Consider the following 18,119-nt stretch of genomic DNA (forward strand, 5'->3'; position numbering starts at 1 on the left):
CCTCTGTTTCAGCCCCTCTGTTTCAGCCCCTCTGTTTAGGCCCTTCTGTTTCTCGCCCTCTGTTTCAGCCCCTCTGTTTCAGCCCCTCTGTTTCAGCCCCTCTGTTTCAGCCCCTCTGTTTCTTGCCCCCTGTTTCAGCCCCTCTGTTTCAGCCCCTCTGTTTCTCGCCCTCTGTTTCAGCCCCTCTGTTTCAGCCCCTCTGTTTCTCGCCCTATGTTTCTTGCCCTCTGTTTCAGCCCCTCTGTTTCAGCCCCTCTGTTTCTAGCCTTCTGTTTCTCGCCCTCTGTTTCAGCCCCTCTGTTTCAGCCCCTCTGTTTCAGCCCTTCTGTTTCTCGCCCTCTGTTTCAGCCCCTCTGTTTCAGCCCCTCTGTTTCAGCCCCTCTGTTTCAGCCCCTCTGTTTCTTGCCCCCTGTTTCAGCCCCTCTGTTTCAGCCCCTCTGTTTCTCGCCCTCTGTTTCAGCCCCTCTGTTTCAGCCCCTCTGTTTCTCGCCCTATGTTTCTTGCCCTCTGTTTCAGCCCCTCTGTTTCTCGCCCTCTGTTTCAGCCCCTCTGTTTCAGCCCCTCTGTTTCTAGCCTTCTGTTTCTCGCCCTCTGTTTCAGCCCCTCGGTTTCTCGCCCTCTGTTTCAGCCCCTCTGTTTCGGCCCCTCTGTTTCAGCCCCACTGTTTCTCGCCCTCTGTTTCAGCCCACCTGTTTCTCGCCCTCTGTTTCAGCCCCTCTGTTTCTCGCCCTCTGTTTCTGCCCCTCTGTTTGAGCCCCTCTGTTTCTCGCCCTCTGTTTCAGCCCCTCGGTTTCTCGCCCTCTGTTTCCGCCCCTCTGTTTCTCGCCCTCTGTTTCAGCCCCTCTGTTTCAGCTCCTCTGTTTCAGCCCCTCTTTTTCTCACCCACTGTTTCAGCCCCTCTGCTTCTCGCCCTCTGTTTCAGCCCCTCTGTTTCAGCCCCTCTGTTTCTCACCCTCTGTTTCAGCCCCTCTGTTTCAGCCCCTCTGTTTCAGCCCCTCGGTTTCTCGCCCTCTGTTTCAGCCCCTCTGTTTCAGCTCCTCTGTTTCAGCCCCTCTGTTTCTCGCCCTCTTATTCAGCCCCTCTGTTTCTCGCCCTCTGTTTGAGCCCCTCTGTTTGAGCCCCTCTGTTTCAGCCCCTCTGTTTCTCGCCCTCTGTTTCAGCCCCTCGGTTTCTCGCCCTCTGTTTCAGCCCCTCTGTTTCAGCCCCTCTGTTTCTTGCCCTCTGTTTCAGCCCCTCTGTTTCCCGCCCTCTGTTTCAGCCCCTCTGTTTCTCGCCCTCTGTTTCAGCCGCTCTGTTTCAGCCCCTCTGTTTCCCGCCCTCTGTTTCAACCCCTCGGTTTCTCGCCCTCTGTTTTAGCCCCTCTGTTTCAGCACCTCTGTTTCAGCCCCGCTGTTTCAGCCCCTCTATTTCTCACCCTCTGTTTCAGCCCCTCGGATTCTCGCCCTCTGTTTCAGCCCCTCTGATTCAGCCCCTCTGTTTCAGCCCCTCGGTTTCTCGCCCTCTGTTTCAGCCCCTCTGTTTCAGCCCTTCTGTTTCTCGCCCTCTGTTTCAGCCCCTCTGTTTCAGCCCCTCTGTTTCAGCCCCTCTGTTTCTCGCCCTCTGTTTCAGCCCCTCTGTTTCAGCCCCTCTGTTTCTCGCCCTCTGTTTCAGCCCCTCTGTTTCAGCCCCTCTGTTTCTCGCCCTCTGTTTCTTGCCCTCTGTTTCAGCCCCTCTGTTTCTCGCCCTCTGTTTCAGCCCCTCTGTTTCAGCCCCTCCGTTTCTAGCCCTCTGTTTCTCGCCCTCTGTTTCAGCCCCTCTGTTTCAGCCCCTCCGTTTCAGCCCCTCTGTTTCAGCCCCTCTGTTTCTCGCCCTCTGTTTCAGCCCCTCGGTTTCTTGCCCTCTGTTTCAGCCCCTCTGTTTCGGCCCCTCTGTTTCAGCCCCACTGTTTCTCGCCCTCTGTTTCAGCCCCCCTGTTTCTCGCCCTCTGTTTCAGCCCCTCTGTTTCTTGCCCTCTGTTTCAGCCCCTCTGTTTCAGCCCCTCTGTTTCTCGCCCTCTGTTTCAGCCCCTCGGTTTCTCGCCCTCTGTTTCCGCCCCTCTGTTTCTCGCCCTCTGTTTCAGACCCTCTGTTTCAGCTCCTCTGTTTCAGCCCCTCTTTTTCTCACCCACTGTTTCAGCCCCTCTGCTTCTCGCCCTCTGTTTCAGCCCCTCTGTTTCAGACCCTCTGTTTCAGCCCCGCGGTTTCTCGCCCTCTGTTTCAGCCCCTCTGTTTCAGCTCCTCTGTTTCAGCCCCTCTGTTTCTCGCCCTCTTATTCAGCCCCTCTGTTTCTCGCCCTCTGAATCAGCCCCTCTGTTTGAGCCCCTCTGTTTCAGCTCCTCTGTTTCTCGCCCTCTGTTTCAGCCCCTCGGTTTCTCGCACTCTGTTTCAGCACCTCTGTTTCAGCCCCTCTGTTCAGCCCCTCTGTTTCTCGCCCTCTGTTTCAGCCCCTCTGTTTCTCGCCCTCTGTTTCAGCCCCTCTGTTTCAGCCCCTCTGTTTCAGCCCCTCTGTTTCTCGCCCTCTGTTTCAACCCCTCGGTTTCTCGGCCTCTGCTTTAGCCCCTCTGTTTCAGCCCCTCTGTTTCAGCCCCTCTGTTTCAGCCCCTCTGTATCTCACCCTCCTTTTGAGCCCCTCGGTTTCTCGCCCTCTGTTTCAGCCCCTCTGTTTCAGCCCCTCTGTTTCACCCCTCGGTTTCTCACCCTCTGTTTCAGCCCCACTGTTTCAGCCCTTCTGTTTCTCGCCCTCTGTTTCAGCCCCTCTGTTTCAGCCCCGCTGTTTCTCGCCCTCTGTTTCTCGCCCCCTGTTTCAGCCTCTCTGTTTCAGCCCCATTGTTTCAGCCCTTCTGTTTCTCACCCTCTGTTTCAGCCCCTCTGTTTCAGCCCCTCTGTTTCAGCCCCTCTGTTTCTCGCCCCCTGTTTCAGCCCCTCTGTTTCAGCCCCTCTGTTTCAGCCCCTCTGTTTCAGCCCCTCTGTTTCTCGCCCTCTGTTTCAGCCCCTCTGTTTCTCGCCCACTGTTTCAGCCCCTCTGTTTCAGCCCCTCTGTTTCTCGCCCTCTGTTTCAGCCCCTCTGTTTCTCGCCCTCTGTTTCTCGCCCTCAGTTTCAGCCCCTCTGTTTCAGCCCCTCTGTTTCAGCCACTCTGTTTCAGCCCCTCGGTTTCTCGCCCTATGTTTCAGCCCCTCTGTTTCTCGCCCTCTGTTTCAGCCCCTCTGTTTCAGCCCTTCTGTTTCAGCCCCTCTGTTTCAGCCCCTCTGTTTCTCGACTTTGTTTCTCGCCCTCTGTTTCTCGCCTTCTGTTTCAGCCCCTCTGTTTCAGCACCTCTGTTTCAGCCCCTCTGTTTCAGCCCCTCGGTTTCTCGCCCTCTGTTTCAGCCCCTCTGTTTCTCGCCCTCTGTTTCAGCCCCTCGGTTTCTCGCCCTCTGTTTCATGCCCTCTGTTTCAGCCCCTCTGTTTCAGCCCCTCTGTTTCTCGCCCTCTGTTTCAGCCCCTCTGTTTCTCGCCCTCTGTTTCAGCCCCTCTATTTCAGCCCCTCTGTTTCAGCCCCTCTGTTTCAGCCCCCCTGTATCTCGCCCCCTGTTTCTCGCCCCCTGTTTCAGCCCCTCTGTTTCAGCCCCTCTGTTTCTCGCCCCCTGTTTCAGCCCCTCTGTTTCAGCCACTCTGTTTCTCGCCCCCTGTTTCAGCCCCTCTGTTTCAGCCCCTCTGTTTCTCGCCCTCTGTTTCAGCCCCTCTGTTTCTCGCCCTCTGTTTCTCGCCCGCTGTTTCAGCCCCTCTGTTTCAGCCCCTCTGTTTCTCGCCCTCTGTTTCAGCCCCTCTGTTTCTGCCCCTCTGTTTCAGCCCCTCTGTTTCAGCCCCTCTGATTTTCGCCCTCTGTTTCAGCCCCTCTGTTTCAGCCCCTCTGTTTCAGCCCCTCTGTTTCTAGCCCTCTGTTTCTCGCCCTCTGTTTCAGCCCCTCTGTTTCAGCCCCTCTGTTTCAGCCCCTCTGTTTCAGCCCCTCTGTTTCTCGCCCTCTGTTTCAGCCCCTTGGTTTCTCGCCCTCTGTTTCAGCCCCTCTGTTTCAGCCCCACTGTTTCAGCTCCACTGTTTCTCGCCCTCTGTTTCAGCCCCTCTGTTTATCGCCCTCTGTTTCAGCCCCTCTATTTCAGCCCCTCTGTTTCTCGCCCTTTGTTCCAGCCCCTCTGTTTCACGCCCTCTGTTTCAGATCCTCTGTTTCAGCCCCTCTGTTTCAGCCCCTCTGTTTCTCGCCCTCTGTTTCAGCCCCTCGGTTTCTCGCCCTCTGTTTCCGCCCCTCTGTTTCTCGCCCTCTGTTTCAGCCCCTCTGTTTCAGCTCCTCTGTTTCAGCCCCTCTTTTTCTCACCCACTGTTTCAGCCCCTCTGCTTCTCGCCCTCTGTTTCAGCCCCTCTGTTTCAGCCCCTCTGTTTCTCACCCTCTGTTTCAGCCCCTCTGTTTCAGCCCCTCTGTTTCAGCCCCTCTGTTTCAGCCCCTCGGTTTCTCGCCCTCTGTTTCAGCCCCTCTGTTTCAGCTCCTCTGTTTCAGCCCCTCTGTTTCTCGCCCTCTTATTCAGCCCCTCTGTTTCTCGCCCTCTGTTTGAGCCCCTCTGTTTGAGCCCCTCTGTTTCAGCCCCTCTGTTTCTCGCCCTCTGTTTCAGCCCCTCGGTTTCTCGCCCTCTGTTTCAGCCCCTCTGTTTCAGCCCCTCTGTTTCAGCCCCTCTGTTTCTTGCCCTCTGTTTCAGCCCCTCTGTTTCCCGCCCTCTGTTTCAGCCCCTCTGTTTCTCGCCCTCTGTTTCAGCCCCTCTGTTTCAGCCCCTCTGTTTCCCGCCCTCTGTTTCAACCCCTCTGTTTCTCGCCCTCTGTTTTAGCCCCTCTGTTTCAGCACCTCTGTTTCAGCCCCGCTGTTTCAGCCCCTCTATTTCTCACCCTCTGTTTCAGCCCCTCGGTTTCTCGCCCTCTGTTTCAGCCCCTCTGTTTCAGCCCCTCTGTTTCAGCCCCTCGGTTTCTCGCCCTCTGTTTCAGCCCCTCTGTTTCAGCCCTTCTGTTTCTCGCCCTCTGTTTCATCCCCTCTGTTTCAGCCCCTCTGTTTCAGCCCCTCTGTTTCTCGCCCCCTGTTTCAGCCCCTCTGTTTCAGCCCCTCTGTTTCTCGCCCTCTGTTTCAGCCCCTCTGTTTCAGCCCCTCTGTTTCTCGCCCTCTGTTTCTTGCCCTCTGTTTCAGCCCCTCTGTTTCTCGCCCTCTGTTTCAGCCCCTCTGTTTCAGCCCCTCTGTTTCTAGCCCTCTGTTTCTCGCCCTCTGTTTCAGCCCCTCTGTTTCAGCCCCTCTGTTTCAGCCCCTTTGTTTCAGCCCCTCTGTTTCTCGCCCTCTGTTTCAGCCCCTCGGTTTCTTGCCCTCTGTTTCAGCCCCTCTGTTTCAGCCACTCTGTTTCAGCCCCTCGGTTTCTCGCCCTATGTTTCAGCCCCTCTGTTTCTCGCCCTCTGTTTCAGCCCCTCTGTTTCAGCCCTTCTGTTTCAGCACCTCTGTTTCAGCCCCTCTGTTTCTCGACTTTGTTTCTCGCCCTCTGTTTCTCGCCTTCTGTTTCAGCCCCTCTGTTTCAGCACCTCTGTTTCAGCCCCTCTGTTTCAGCCCCTCGGTTTCTCGCCCTCTGTTTCAGCCCCTCTGTTTCTCGCCCTCTGTTTCAGCCCCTCGGTTTCTCGCCCTCTGTTTCATGCCCTCTGTTTCAGCCCCTCTGTTTCAGCCCCTCTGTTTCTCGCCCTCTGTTTCAGCCCCTCTGTTTCTCGCCCTCTGTTTCAGCCCCTCTATTTCAGCCCCTCTGTTTCAGCCCCTCTGTTTCAGCCCCCCTGTATCTCGCCCCCTGTTTCTCGCCCCCTGTTTCAGCCCCTCTGTTTCAGCCCCTCTGTTTCTCGCCCCCTGTTTCAGCCCCTCTGTTTCAGCCACTCTGTTTCTCGCCCCCTGTTTCAGCCCCTCTGTTTCAGCCCCTCTGTTTCTCGCCCTCTGTTTCAGCCCCTCTGTTTCTCGCCCTCTGTTTCTCGCCCGCTGTTTCAGCCCCTCTGTTTCAGCCCCTCTGTTTCTCACCCTCTGTTTCAGCCCCTCTGTTTCTGCCCCTCTGTTTCAGCCCCTCTGTTTCAGCCCCTCTGATTCTCGCCCTCTTTTTCAGCCCCTCTGTTTCAGCCCCTCTGTTTCAGCCCCTCTGTTTCTAGCCCTCTGTTTCTCGCCCTCTGTTTCAGCCCCTCTGTTTCAGCCCCTCTGTTTCAGCCCCTCTGTTTCAGCCCCTCTGTTTCTCGCCCTCTGTTTCAGCCCCTTGGTTTCTCGCCCTCTGTTTCAGCCCCTCTGTTTCAGCCCCACTGTTTCAGCTCCACTGTTTCTCGCCCTCTGTTTCAGCCCCTCTGTTTATCGCCCTCTGTTTCAGCCCCTCTATTTCAGCCCCTCTGTTTCTCGCCCTTTGTTCCAGCCCCTCTGTTTCACGCCCTCTGTTTCAGACCCTCTGTTTCAGCCCCTCTGTTTCAGCCCCTCTGTTTCTCGCCCTCTGTTTCAGCCCCTCGGTTTCTCGCCCTCTGTTTCCGCCCCTCTGTTTCTCGCCCTCTGTTTCAGCCCCTCTGTTTCAGCTCCTCTGTTTCAGCCCCTCTTTTTCTCACCCACTGTTTCAGCCCCTCTGCTTCTCGCCCTCTGTTTCAGCCCCTCTGTTTCAGCCCCTCTGTTTCTCACCCTCTGTTTCAGCCCCTCTGTTTCAGCCCCTCTGTTTCAGCCCCTCTGTTTCAGCCCCTCGGTTTCTCGCCCTCTGTTTCAGCCCCTCTGTTTCAGCTCCTCTGTTTCAGCCCCTCTGTTTCTCGCCCTCTTATTCAGCCCCTCTGTTTCTCGCCCTCTGTTTGAGCCCCTCTGTTTGAGCCCCTCTGTTTCAGCCCCTCTGTTTCTCGCCCTCTGTTTCAGCCCCTCGGTTTCTCGCCCTCTGTTTCAGCCCCTCTGTTTCAGCCCCTCTGTTTCAGCCCCTCTGTTTCTTGCCCTCTGTTTCAGCCCCTCTGTTTCCCGCCCTCTGTTTCAGCCCCTCTGTTTCTCGCCCTCTGTTTCAGCCCCTCTGTTTCAGCCCCTCTGTTTCCCGCCCTCTGTTTCAACCCCTCTGTTTCTCGCCCTCTGTTTTAGCCCCTCTGTTTCAGCACCTCTGTTTCAGCCCCGCTGTTTCAGCCCCTCTATTTCTCACCCTCTGTTTCAGCCCCTCAGTTTCTCGCCCTCTGTTTCAGCCCCTCTGTTTCAGCCCCTCTGTTTCAGCCCCTCGGTTTCTCGCCCTCTGTTTCAGCCCCTCTGTTTCAGCCCTTCTGTTTCTCGCCCTCTGTTTCATCCCCTCTGTTTCAGCCCCTCTGTTTCAGCCCCTCTGTTTCTCGCCCCCTGTTTCAGCCCCTCTGTTTCAGCCCCTCTGTTTCTCGCCCTCTGTTTCAGCCCCTCTGTTTCAGCCCCTCTGTTTCTCGCCCTCTGTTTCTTGCCCTCTGTTTCAGCCCCTCTGTTTCTCGCCCTCTGTTTCAGCCCCTCTGTTTCAGCCCCTCTGTTTCTAGCCCTCTGTTTCTCGCCCTCTGTTTCAGCCCCTCTGTTTCAGCCCCTTTGTTTCAGCCCCTCTGTTTCTCGCCCTCTGTTTCAGCCCCTCGGTTTCTTGCCCTCTGTTTCAGCCCCTCTGTTTCGGTCCCTCTGTTTCAGCCCCACTTTTTCTCGCCCTCTGTTTCAGCCCCTCTGTTTCTCGCCCTCTGTTTCAGTCCCTCTGTTTCAGTCCCCCTGTTTCTCGCCCTCTGTTTCAGCCCCTCTGTTTCTTAACCTCTGTTTCAGCCCCTCTGTTTCAGCCCCTCTGTTTCTCGCGCTCTGTTTGAGCCCCTCGGTTTCTCGCCCTCTGTTTCCGCCCCTCTGTTTCTCACCCTCTGTTTCAGACCCTCTGTTTCAGCTCCTCTGTTTCAGCCCCTCTTTTTCTCACCCACTGTTTCAGCCCCTCTGCTTCTCGCCCTCTGTTTCAGCCCCTCTGTTTCAGACCCTCTGTTTCAGCCCCTCGGTTTCTCGCCCTCTGTTTCAGCCCCTCTGTTTCAGCTCCTCTGTTTCAGCCCCTCTGTTTCTCGCCCTCTTATTCAGCCCCTCTGTTTCTCGCCCTCTGTTTCAGCCCCTCTGTTTGTGCCCCTCTGTTTCAGCTCCTCTGTTTCTCGCCCTCTGTTTCAGCCCCTCGGTTTCTCGCACTCTGTTTCAGCCCCTCTGTTTCAGCCCCTCTGTTTCAGCCCCTCTGTTTCTTGCCCTCTGTTTCAGCCCCTCTGTTTCCCGCCCTCTGTTTCAGCCCCTCTGTTTCTCGCCCTCTGTTTCAGCCGCTCTGTTTCAGCCCCTCTGTTTCCCGCCATCTGTTTCAACCCCTCGGTTTCTCGCCCTCTGTTTTAGCCCCTCTGTTTCAGCACCTCTGTTTCAGCCCCGCTGTTTCAGCCCCTCTATTTCTCACCCTCTGTTTCAGCCCCTCGGATTCTCGCCCTCTGTTTCAGCCCCTCTGATTCAGCCCCTCTGTTTCAGCCCCTCGGTTTCTCGCCCTCTGTTTCAGCCCCTCTGTTTCAGCCCTTCTGTTTCTCGCCCTCTGTTTCAGCCCCTCTGTTTCAGCCCCTCTGTTTCAGCCCCTCTGTTTCTCGCCCTCTGTTTCAGCCCCTCTGTTTCAGCCCCTCTGTTTCTCGCCCTCTGTTTCAGCCCCTCTGTTTCAGCCCCTCTGTTTCTCGCCCTCTGTTTCTTGCCCTCTGTTTCAGCCCCTCTGTTTCTCGCCCTCTGTTTCAGCCCCTCTGTTTCAGCCCCTCCGTTTCTAGCCCTCTGTTTCTCGCCCTCTGTTTCAGCCCCTCTGTTTCAGCCCCTCTGTTTCAGCCCCTCTGTTTCAGCCCCTCTGTTTCTCGCCCTCTGTTTCAGCCCCTCGGTTTCTTGCCCTCTGTTTCAGCCCCTCTGTTTCGGCCCCTCTGTTTCAGCCCCACTGTTTCTCGCCCTCTGTTTCAGCCCCCCTGTTTCTCGCCCTCTGTTTCAGCCCCTCTGTTTCTTGCCCTCTGTTTCAGCCCCTCTGTTTCAGCCCCTCTGTTTCTCGCCCTCTGTTTCAGCCCCTCGGTTTCTCGCCCTCTGTTTCCGCCCCTCTGTTTCTCGCACTCTGTTTCAGACCCTCTGTTTCAGCTCCTCTGTTTCAGCCCCTCTTTTTCTCACCCACTGTTTCAGCCCCTCTGCTTCTCGCCCTCTGTTTCAGCCCCTCTGTTTCAGACCCTCTGTTTCAGCCCCTCGGTTTCTCGCCCTCTGTTTCAGCCCCTCTGTTTCAGCTCCTCTGTTTCAGCCCCTCTGTTTCTCGCCCTCTTATTCAGCCCCTCTGTTTCTCGCCCTCTGTTTCAGCCCCTCTGTTTGAGCCCCTCTGTTTCAGCTCCTCTGTTTCTCGCCCTCTGTTTCAGCCCCTCGGTTTCTCGCACTCTGTTTCAGCACCTCTGTTTCAGCCCCTCTGTTTCAGCCCCTCTGTTTCTCGCCCTCTGTTTCAGCCCCTCTGTTTCTCGCCCTCTGTTTCAGCCCCTCTGTTTAAGCCCCTCTGTTTCAGCCCCTCTGTTTCTCGCCCTCTGTTTCAACCCCTCGGTTTCTCGGCCTCTGCTTTAGCCCCTCTGTTTCAGCCCCTCTGTTTCAGCCCCTCTGTTTCAGCCCCTCTGTATCTCACCCTCCTTTTGAGCCCCTCGGTTTCTCGCCCTCTGTTTCAGCCCCTCTGTTTCAGCCCCTCTGTTTCACCCCTCGGTTTCTCACCCTCTGTTTCAGCCCCACTGTTTCAGCCCTTCTGTTTCTCGCCCTCTGTTTCAGCCCCTCTGTTTCAGCCCCGCTGTTTCTCGCCCTCTGTTTCTCGCCCCCTGTTTCAGCCTCTCTGTTTCAGCCCCATTGTTTCAGCCCTTCTGTTTCTCACCCTCTGTTTCAGCCCCTCTGTTTCAGCCCCTCTGTTTCAGCCCCTCTGTTTCTCGCCCCCTGTTTCAGCCCCTCTGTTTCAGCCCCTCTGTTTCAGCCCCTCTGTTTCAGCCCCTCTGTTTCTCGCCCTCTGTTTCAGCCCCTCTGTTTCTCGCCCACTGTTTCAGCCCCTCTGTTTCAGCCCCTCTGTTTCTCGCCCTCTGTTTCAGCCCCTCTGTTTCTCGCCCTCTGTTTCTCGCCCTCAGTTTCAGCCCCTCTGTTTCAGCCCCTCTGTTTCAGCCACTCTGTTTCAGCCCCTCGGTTTCTCGCCCTATGTTTCAGCCCCTCTGTTTCTCGCCCTCTGTTTCAGCCCCTCTGTTTCAGCCCTTCTGTTTCAGCCCCTCTGTTTCAGCCCCTCTGTTTCTCGACTTTGTTTCTCGCCCTCTGTTTCTCGCCTTCTGTTTCAGCCCCTCTGTTTCAGCACCTCTGTTTCAGCCCCTCTGTTTCAGCCCCTCGGTTTCTCGCCCTCTGTTTCAGCCCCTCTGTTTCTCGCCCTCTGTTTCAGCCCCTCGGTTTCTCGCCCTCTGTTTCATGCCCTCTGTTTCAGCCCCTCTGTTTCAGCCCCTCCTTTTCTCGCCCTCTGTTTCAGCCCCTCTGTTTCTCGCCCTCTGTTTCAGCCCCTCTGTTTCAGCCCCTCTGTTTCTCGCCCTCTGTTTCAGCCCCTCTGTTTCAGCCCCTCTGTTTCTCGCCCTCTGTTTCTTGCCCTCTGTTTCAGCCCCTCTGTTTCTCGCCCTCTGTTTCAGCCCCTCTGTTTCAGCCCCTCTGTTTCTAGCCCTCTGTTTCTCGCCCTCTGTTTCAGCCCCTCTGTTTCAGCCCCTCTGTTTCAGCCCCTTTGTTTCAGCCCCTCTGTTTCTCGCCCTCTGTTTCAGCCCCTCGGTTTCTTGCCCTCTGTTTCAGCCCCTCTGTTTCAGCCACTCTGTTTCAGCCCCTCGGTTTCTCGCCCTATGTTTCAGCCCCTCTGTTTCTCGCCCTCTGTTTCAGCCCCTCTGTTTCAGCCCTTCTGTTTCAGCACCTCTGTTTCAGCCCCTCTGTTTCTCGACTTTGTTTCTCGCCCTCTGTTTCTCGCCTTCTGTTTCAGCCCCTCTGTTTCAGCACCTCTGTTTCAGCCCCTCTGTTTCAGCCCCTCGGTTTCTCGCCCTCTGTTTCAGCCCCTCTGTTTCTCGCCCTCTGTTTCAGCCCCTCGGTTTCTCGCCCTCTGTTTCATGCCCTCTGTTTCAGCCCCTCTGTTTCAGCCCCTCTGTTTCTCGCCCTCTGTTTCAGCCCCTCTGTTTCTCGCCCTCTGTTTCAGCCCCTCTATTTCAGCCCCTCTGTTTCAGCCCCTCTGTTTCAGCCCCCCTGTATCTCGCCCCCTGTTTCTCGCCCCCTGTTTCAGCCCCTCTGTTTCAGCCCCTCTGTTTCTCGCCCCCTGTTTCAGCCCCTCTGTTTCAGCCACTCTGTTTCTCGCCCCCTGTTTCAGCCCCTCTGTTTCAGCCCCTCTGTTTCTCGCCCTCTGTTTCAGCCCCTCTGTTTCTCGCCCTCTGTTTCTCGCCCGCTGTTTCAGCCCCTCTGTTTCAGCCCCTCTGTTTCTCACCCTCTGTTTCAGCCCCTCTGTTTCTGCCCCTCTGTTTCAGCCCCTCTGTTTCAGCCCCTCTGATTCTCGCCCTCTTTTTCAGCCCCTCTGTTTCAGCCCCTCTGTTTCAGCCCCTCTGTTTCTAGCCCTCTGTTTCTCGCCCTCTGTTTCAGCCCCTCTGTTTCAGCCCCTCTGTTTCAGCCCCTCTGTTTCAGCCCCTCTGTTTCTCGCCCTCTGTTTCAGCCCCTTGGTTTCTCGCCCTCTGTTTCAGCCCCTCTGTTTCAGCCCCACTGTTTCAGCTCCACTGTTTCTCGCCCTCTGTTTCAGCCCCTCTGTTTATCGCCCTCTGTTTCAGCCCCTCTATTTCAGCCCCTCTGTTTCTCGCCCTTTGTTCCAGCCCCTCTGTTTCACGCCCTCTGTTTCAGACCCTCTGTTTCAGCCCCTCTGTTTCAGCCCCTCTGTTTCTCGCCCTCTGTTTCAGCCCCTCGGTTTCTCGCCCTCTGTTTCCGCCCCTCTGTTTCTCGCCCTCTGTTTCAGCCCCTCTGTTTCAGCTCCTCTGTTTCAGCCCCTCTTTTTCTCACCCACTGTTTCAGCCCCTCTGCTTCTCGCCCTCTGTTTCAGCCCCTCTGTTTCAGCCCCTCTGTTTCTCACCCTCTGTTTCAGCCCCTCTGTTTCAGCCCCTCTGTTTCAGCCCCTCTGTTTCAGCCCCTCGGTTTCTCGCCCTCTGTTTCAGCCCCTCTGTTTCAGCTCCTCTGTTTCAGCCCCTCTGTTTCTCGCCCTCTTATTCAGCCCCTCTGTTTCTCGCCCTCTGTTTGAGCCCCTCTGTTTGAGCCCCTCTGTTTCAGCCCCTCTGTTTCTCGCCCTCTGTTTCAGCCCCTCGGTTTCTCGCCCTCTGTTTCAGCCCCTCTGTTTCAGCCCCTCTGTTTCAGCCCCTCTGTTTCTTGCCCTCTGTTTCAGCCCCTCTGTTTCCCGCCCTCTGTTTCAGCCCCTCTGTTTCTCGCCCTCTGTTTCAGCCCCTCTGTTTCAGCCCCTCTGTTTCCCGCCCTCTGTTTCAACCCCTCTGTTTCTCGCCCTCTGTTTTAGCCCCTCTGTTTCAGCACCTCTGTTTCAGCCCCGCTGTTTCAGCCCCTCTATTTCTCACCCTCTGTTTCAGCCCCTCAGTTTCTCGCCCTCTGTTTCAGCCCCTCTGTTTCAGCCCCTCTGTTTCAGCCCCTCGGTTTCTCGCCCTCTGTTTCAGCCCCTCTGTTTCAGCCCTTCTGTTTCTCGCCCTCTGTTTCATCCCCTCTGTTTCAGCCCCTCTGTTTCAGCCCCTCTGTTTCTCGCCCCCTGTTTCAGCCCCTCTGTTTCAGCCCCTCTGTTTCTCGCCCTCTGTTTCAGCCCCTCTGTTTCAGCCCCTCTGTTTCTCGCCCTCTGTTTCTTGCCCTCTGTTTCAGCCCCTCTGTTTCTCGCCCTCTGTTTCAGCCCCTCTGTTTCAGCCCCTCTGTTTCTAGCCCTCTGTTTCTCGCCCTCTGTTTCAGCCCCTCTGTTTCAGCCCCTTTGTTTCAGCCCCTCTGTTTCTCGCCCTCTGTTTCAGCCCCTCGGTTTCTTGCCCTCTGTTTCAGCCCCTCTGTTTCGGTCCCTCTGTTTCAGCCCCACTTTTTCTCGCCCTCTGTTTCAGCCCCTCTGTTTCTCGCCCTCTGTTTCAGTCCCTCTGTTTCAGTCCCCCTGTTTCTCGCCCTCTGTTTCAGCCCCTCTGTTTCTTAACCTCTGTTTCAGCCCCTCTGTTTCAGCCCCTCTGTTTCTCGCGCTCTGTTTGAGCCCCTCGGTTTCTCGCCCTCTGTTTCCGCCCCTCTGTTTCTCACCCTCTGTTTCAGACCCTCTGTTTCAGCTCCTCTGTTTCAGCCCCTCTTTTTCTCACCCACTGTTTCAGCCCCTCTGCTTCTCGCCCTCTGTTTCAGCCCCTCTGTTTCAGACCCTCTGTTTCAGCCCCTCGGTTTCTCGCCCTCTGTTTCAGCCCCTCTGTTTCAGCTCCTCTGTTTCAGCCCCTCTGTTTCTCGCCCTCTTATTCAGCCCCTCTGTTTCTCGCCCTCTGTTTCAGCCCCTCTGTTTGTGCCCCTCTGTTTCAGCTCCTCTGTTTCTCGCCCTCTGTTTCAGCCCCTCGGTTTCTCGCACTCTGTTTCAGCCCCTCTGTTTCAGCCCCTCTGTTTCAGCCCCTCTGTTTCTTGCCCTCTGTTTCAGCCCCTCTGTTTCCCGCCCTCTGTTTCAGCCCCTCTGTTTCTCGCCCTCTGTTTCAGCCGCTCTGTTTCAGCCCCTCTGTTTCCCGCCATCTGTTTCAACCCCTCGGTTTCTCGCCCTCTGTTTTAGCCCCTCTGTTTCAGCACCTCTGTTTCAGCCCCGCTGTTTCAGCCCCTCTATTTCTCACCCTCTGTTTCAGCCCCTCGGATTCTCGCCCTCTGTTTCAGCCCCTCTGATTCAGCCCCTCTGTTTCAGCCCCTCGGTTTCTCGCCCTCTGTTTCAGCCCCTCTGTTTCAGCCCTTCTGTTTCTCGCCCTCTGTTTCAGCCCCTCTGTTTCAGCCCCTCTGTTTCAGCCCCTCTGTTTCTCGCCCTCTGTTTCAGCCCCTCTGTTTCAGCCCCTCTGTTTCTCGCCCTCTGTTTCAGCCCCTCTGTTTCAGCCCCTCTGTTTCTCGCCCTCTGTTTCTTGCCCTCTGTTTCAGCCCCTCTGTTTCTCGCCCTCTGTTTCAGCCCCTCTGTTTCAGCCCCTCCGTTTCTAGCCCTCTGTTTCTCGCCCTCTGTTTCAGCCCCTCTGTTTCAGCCCCTCTGTTTCAGCCCCTCTGTTTCAGCCCCTCTGTTTCTCGCCCTCTGTTTCAGCCCCTCGGTTTCTTGCCCTCTGTTTCAGCCCCTCTGTTTCGGCCCCTCTGTTTCAGCCCCACTGTTTCTCGCCCTCTGTTTCAGCCCCCCTGTTTCTCGCCCTCTGTTTCAGCCCCTCTGTTTCTTGCCCTCTGTTTCAGCCCCTCTGTTTCAGCCCCTCTGTTTCTCGCCCTCTGTTTCAGCCCCTCGGTTTCTCGCCCTCTGTTTCCGCCCCTCTGTTTCTCGCACTCTGTTTCAGACCCTCTGTTTCAGCTCCTCTGTTTCAGCCCCTCTTTTTCTCACCCACTGTTTCAGCCCCTCTGCTTCTCGCCCTCTGTTTCAGCCCCTCTGTTTCAGACCCTCTGTTTCAGCCCCTCGGTTTCTCGCCCTCTGTTTCAGCCCCTCTGTTTCAGCTCCTCTGTTTCAGCCCCTCTGTTTCTCGCCCTCTTATTCAGCCCCTCTGTTTCTCGCCCTCTGTTTCAGCCCCTCTGTTTGAGCCCCTCTGTTTCAGCTCCTCTGTTTCTCGCCCTCTGTTTCAGCCCCTCGGTTTCTCGCACTCTGTTTCAGCACCTCTGTTTCAGCCCCTCTGTTTCAGCCCCTCTGTTTCTCGCCCTCTGTTTCAGCCCCTCTGTTTCTCGCCCTCTGTTTCAGCCCCTCTGTTTAAGCCCCTCTGTTTCAGCCCCTCTGTTTCTCGCCCTCTGTTTCAACCCCTCGGTTTCTCGGCCTCTGCTTTAGCCCCTCTGTTTCAGCCCCTCTGTTTCAGCCCCTCTGTTTCAGCCCCTCTGTATCTCACCCTCCTTTTGAGCCCCTCGGTTTCTCGCCCTCTGTTTCAGCCCCTCTGTTTCAGCCCCTCTGTTTCACCCCTCGGTTTCTCACCCTCTGTTTCAGCCCCACTGTTTCAGCCCTTCTGTTTCTCGCCCTCTGTTTCAGCCCCTCTGTTTCAGCCCCGCTGTTTCTCGCCCTCTGTTTCTCGCCCCCTGTTTCAGCCTCTCTGTTTCAGCCCCATTGTTTCAGCCCTTCTGTTTCTCACCCTCTGTTTCAGCCCCTCTGTTTCAGCCCCTCTGTTTCAGCCCCTCTGTTTCTCGCCCCCTGTTTCAGCCCCTCTGTTTCAGCCCCTCTGTTTCAGCCCCTCTGTTTCAGCCCCTCTGTTTCTCGCCCTCTGTTTCAGCCCCTCTGTTTCTCGCCCACTGTTTCAGCCCCTCTGTTTCAGCCCCTCTGTTTCTCGCCCTCTGTTTCAGCCCCTCTGTTTCTCGCCCTCTGTTTCTCGCCCTCAGTTTCAGCCCCTCTGTTTCAGCCCCTCTGTTTCAGCCACTCTGTTTCAGCCCCTCGGTTTCTCGCCCTATGTTTCAGCCCCTCTGTTTCTCGCCCTCTGTTTCAGCCCCTCTGTTTCAGCCCTTCTGTTTCAGCCCCTCTGTTTCAGCCCCTCTGTTTCTCGACTTTGTTTCTCGCCCTCTGTTTCTCGCCTTCTGTTTCAGCCCCTCTGTTTCAGCACCTCTGTTTCAGCCCCTCTGTTTCAGCCCCTCGGTTTCTCGCCCTCTGTTTCAGCCCCTCTGTTTCTCGCCCTCTGTTTCAGCCCCTCGGTTTCTCGCCCTCTGTTTCATGCCCTCTGTTTCAGCCCCTCTGTTTCAGCCCCTCCTTTTCTCGCCCTCTGTTTCAGCCCCTCTGTTTCTCGCCCTCTGTTTCAGCCCCTCTATTTCAGCCCCTCTGTTTCAGCCCCTCTGTTTCAGCCCCCCTGTATCTCGCCCCCTGTTTCTCGCCCCCTGTTTCAGCCCCTCTGTTTCAGCCCCTCTGTTTCTCGCCCCCTGTTTCAGCCCCTCTGTTTCAGCCACTCTGTTTCTCGCCCCCTGTTTCAGCCCCTCTGTTTCAGCCCCTCTGTTTCTCGCCCTCTGTTTCAGCCCCTCTGTTTCTCGCCCTCTGTTTCTCGCCCGCTGTTTCAGCCCCTCTGTTTCAGCCCCTCTGTTTCTCGCCCTCTGTTTCAGCCCCTCTGTTTCAGCCCCTCTGTTTCAGCCCCTCTGTTTCAGCCCCTCTGATTCTCGCCCTCTGTTTCAGCCCCTCTGTTTCAGCCCCTCTGTTTCAGCCCCTCTGTTTCTAGCCCTCTGTTTCTCGCCCTCTGTTTCAGCCCCTCTGTTTCAGCCCCTCTGTTTCAGCCCCTCTATTTCAGCCCCTCTGTTTCTCGCCCTTTGTTCCAGCCCCTCTGTTTCACGCCCTCTGTTTCAGACCCTCTGTTTCAGCCCCTCTGTTTCAGCCCCTCTGTTTCTCGCCCTCTGTTTCAGCCCCTCGGTTTCTCGCCCTCTGTTTCCGCCCCTCTGTTTCTCGCCCTCTGTTTCAGCCCCTCTGTTTCAGCTCCTCTGTTTCAGCCCCGCTTTTTCTCACCCACTGTTTCAGCCCCTCTGCTTCTCGCCCTCTGTTTCAGCCCCTCTGTTTCAGCCCCTCTGTTTCTCACCCTCTGTTTCAGCCCCTCTGTTTCAGCCCCTCTGTTTCTGCCCCTCTGTTTCAGCCCCTCGGTTTCTCGCCCTCTGTTTCAGCCCCTCTGTTTCAGCTCCTCTGTTTCAGCCCCTCTGTTTCTCGCCCTCTTATTCAGCCCCTCTGTTTCTCGCCCTCTGTTTGAGCCCCTCTGTTTGAGCCCCTCTGTTTCAGCCCCTCTGTTTCTCGCCCTCTGTTTCAGCCCCTCGGTTTCTCGCCCTCTGTTTCAGCCCCTCTGTTTCAGCCCCTCTGTTTCAGCCCCTCTGTTTCTTGCCCTCTCTTTCAGCCCCTCTGTTTCCCGCCCTCTGTTTCAGCCCCTCTGTTTCTCGCCCTCTGTTTCAGCCCCTCTGTTTCAGCCCCTCTGTTTCCCGCCCTCTGTTTCAACCCCTCGGTTTCTCGCCCTCTGTTTTAGCCCCTCTGTTTCAGCACCTCTGTTTCAGCCCCGCTGTTTCAGCCCCTCTATTTCTCACCCTCTGTTTCAGCCCCTCGGTTTCTCGCCCTCTGTTTCAGCCCCTCTGTTTCAGCCCCTCTGTTTCAGCCCCTCGGTTTCTCGCCCTCTGTTTCAGCCCCTCTGTTTCAGCCCTTCTGTTTCTCGCCCTCTGTTTCATCCCCTCTGTTTCAGCCCCTCTGTTTCAGCCCCTCTGTTTCTCGCCCCCTGTTTCAGCCCCTCTGTTTCAGCCCCTCTGTTTCTCGCCCTCTGTTTCAGCCCCTCTGTTTCAGCCCCTCTGTTTCTCGCCCTCTGTTTCTTGCCCTCTGTTTCAGCCCCTCTGTTTCTCGCCCTCTGTTTCAGCCCCTCTGTTTCAGCCCCTCTGTTTCTAGCCCTCTGTTTCTCGCCCTCTGTTTCAGCCCCTCTGTTTCAGCCACTCTGTTTCAGCCCCTTTGTTTCAGCCCCTCTGTTTCTCGCCCTCTGTTTCAGCCCCTCGGTTTCTTGCCCTCTGTTTCAGCCCCTCTGTTTCGGTCCCTCTGTTTCAGCCCCACTGTTTCTCGCCCTCTGTTTCAGCCCCTCTGTTTCTCGCCCTCTGTTTCAGTCCCTCTGTTTCAGTCCCCCTGTTTCTCGCCCTCTGTTTCAGCCCCTCTGTTTCTTAACCTCTGTTTCAGCCCCTCTGTTTCAGCCCCTCTGTTTCTCGCGCTCTGTTTCAGCCCCTCGGTTTCTCGCCCTCTGTTTCATGCCCTCTGTTTCAGCCCCTCTGTTTCAGCCCCTCTGTTTCTCGCCCTCTGTTTCAGCCCCTCTGTTTCTCGCCCTCTGTTTCAGCCCCTCTATTTCAGCCCCTCTGTTTCAGCCCCTCTGTTTCAGCCCCCCTGTATCTCGCCCCCTGTTTCTCGCCCCCTGTTTCAG

This window comes from Chiloscyllium punctatum, chromosome 10 (assembly GCF_047496795.1).
Source record: "Chiloscyllium punctatum isolate Juve2018m chromosome 10, sChiPun1.3, whole genome shotgun sequence".
NCBI lineage: Eukaryota > Metazoa > Chordata > Chondrichthyes > Orectolobiformes > Hemiscylliidae > Chiloscyllium > Chiloscyllium punctatum.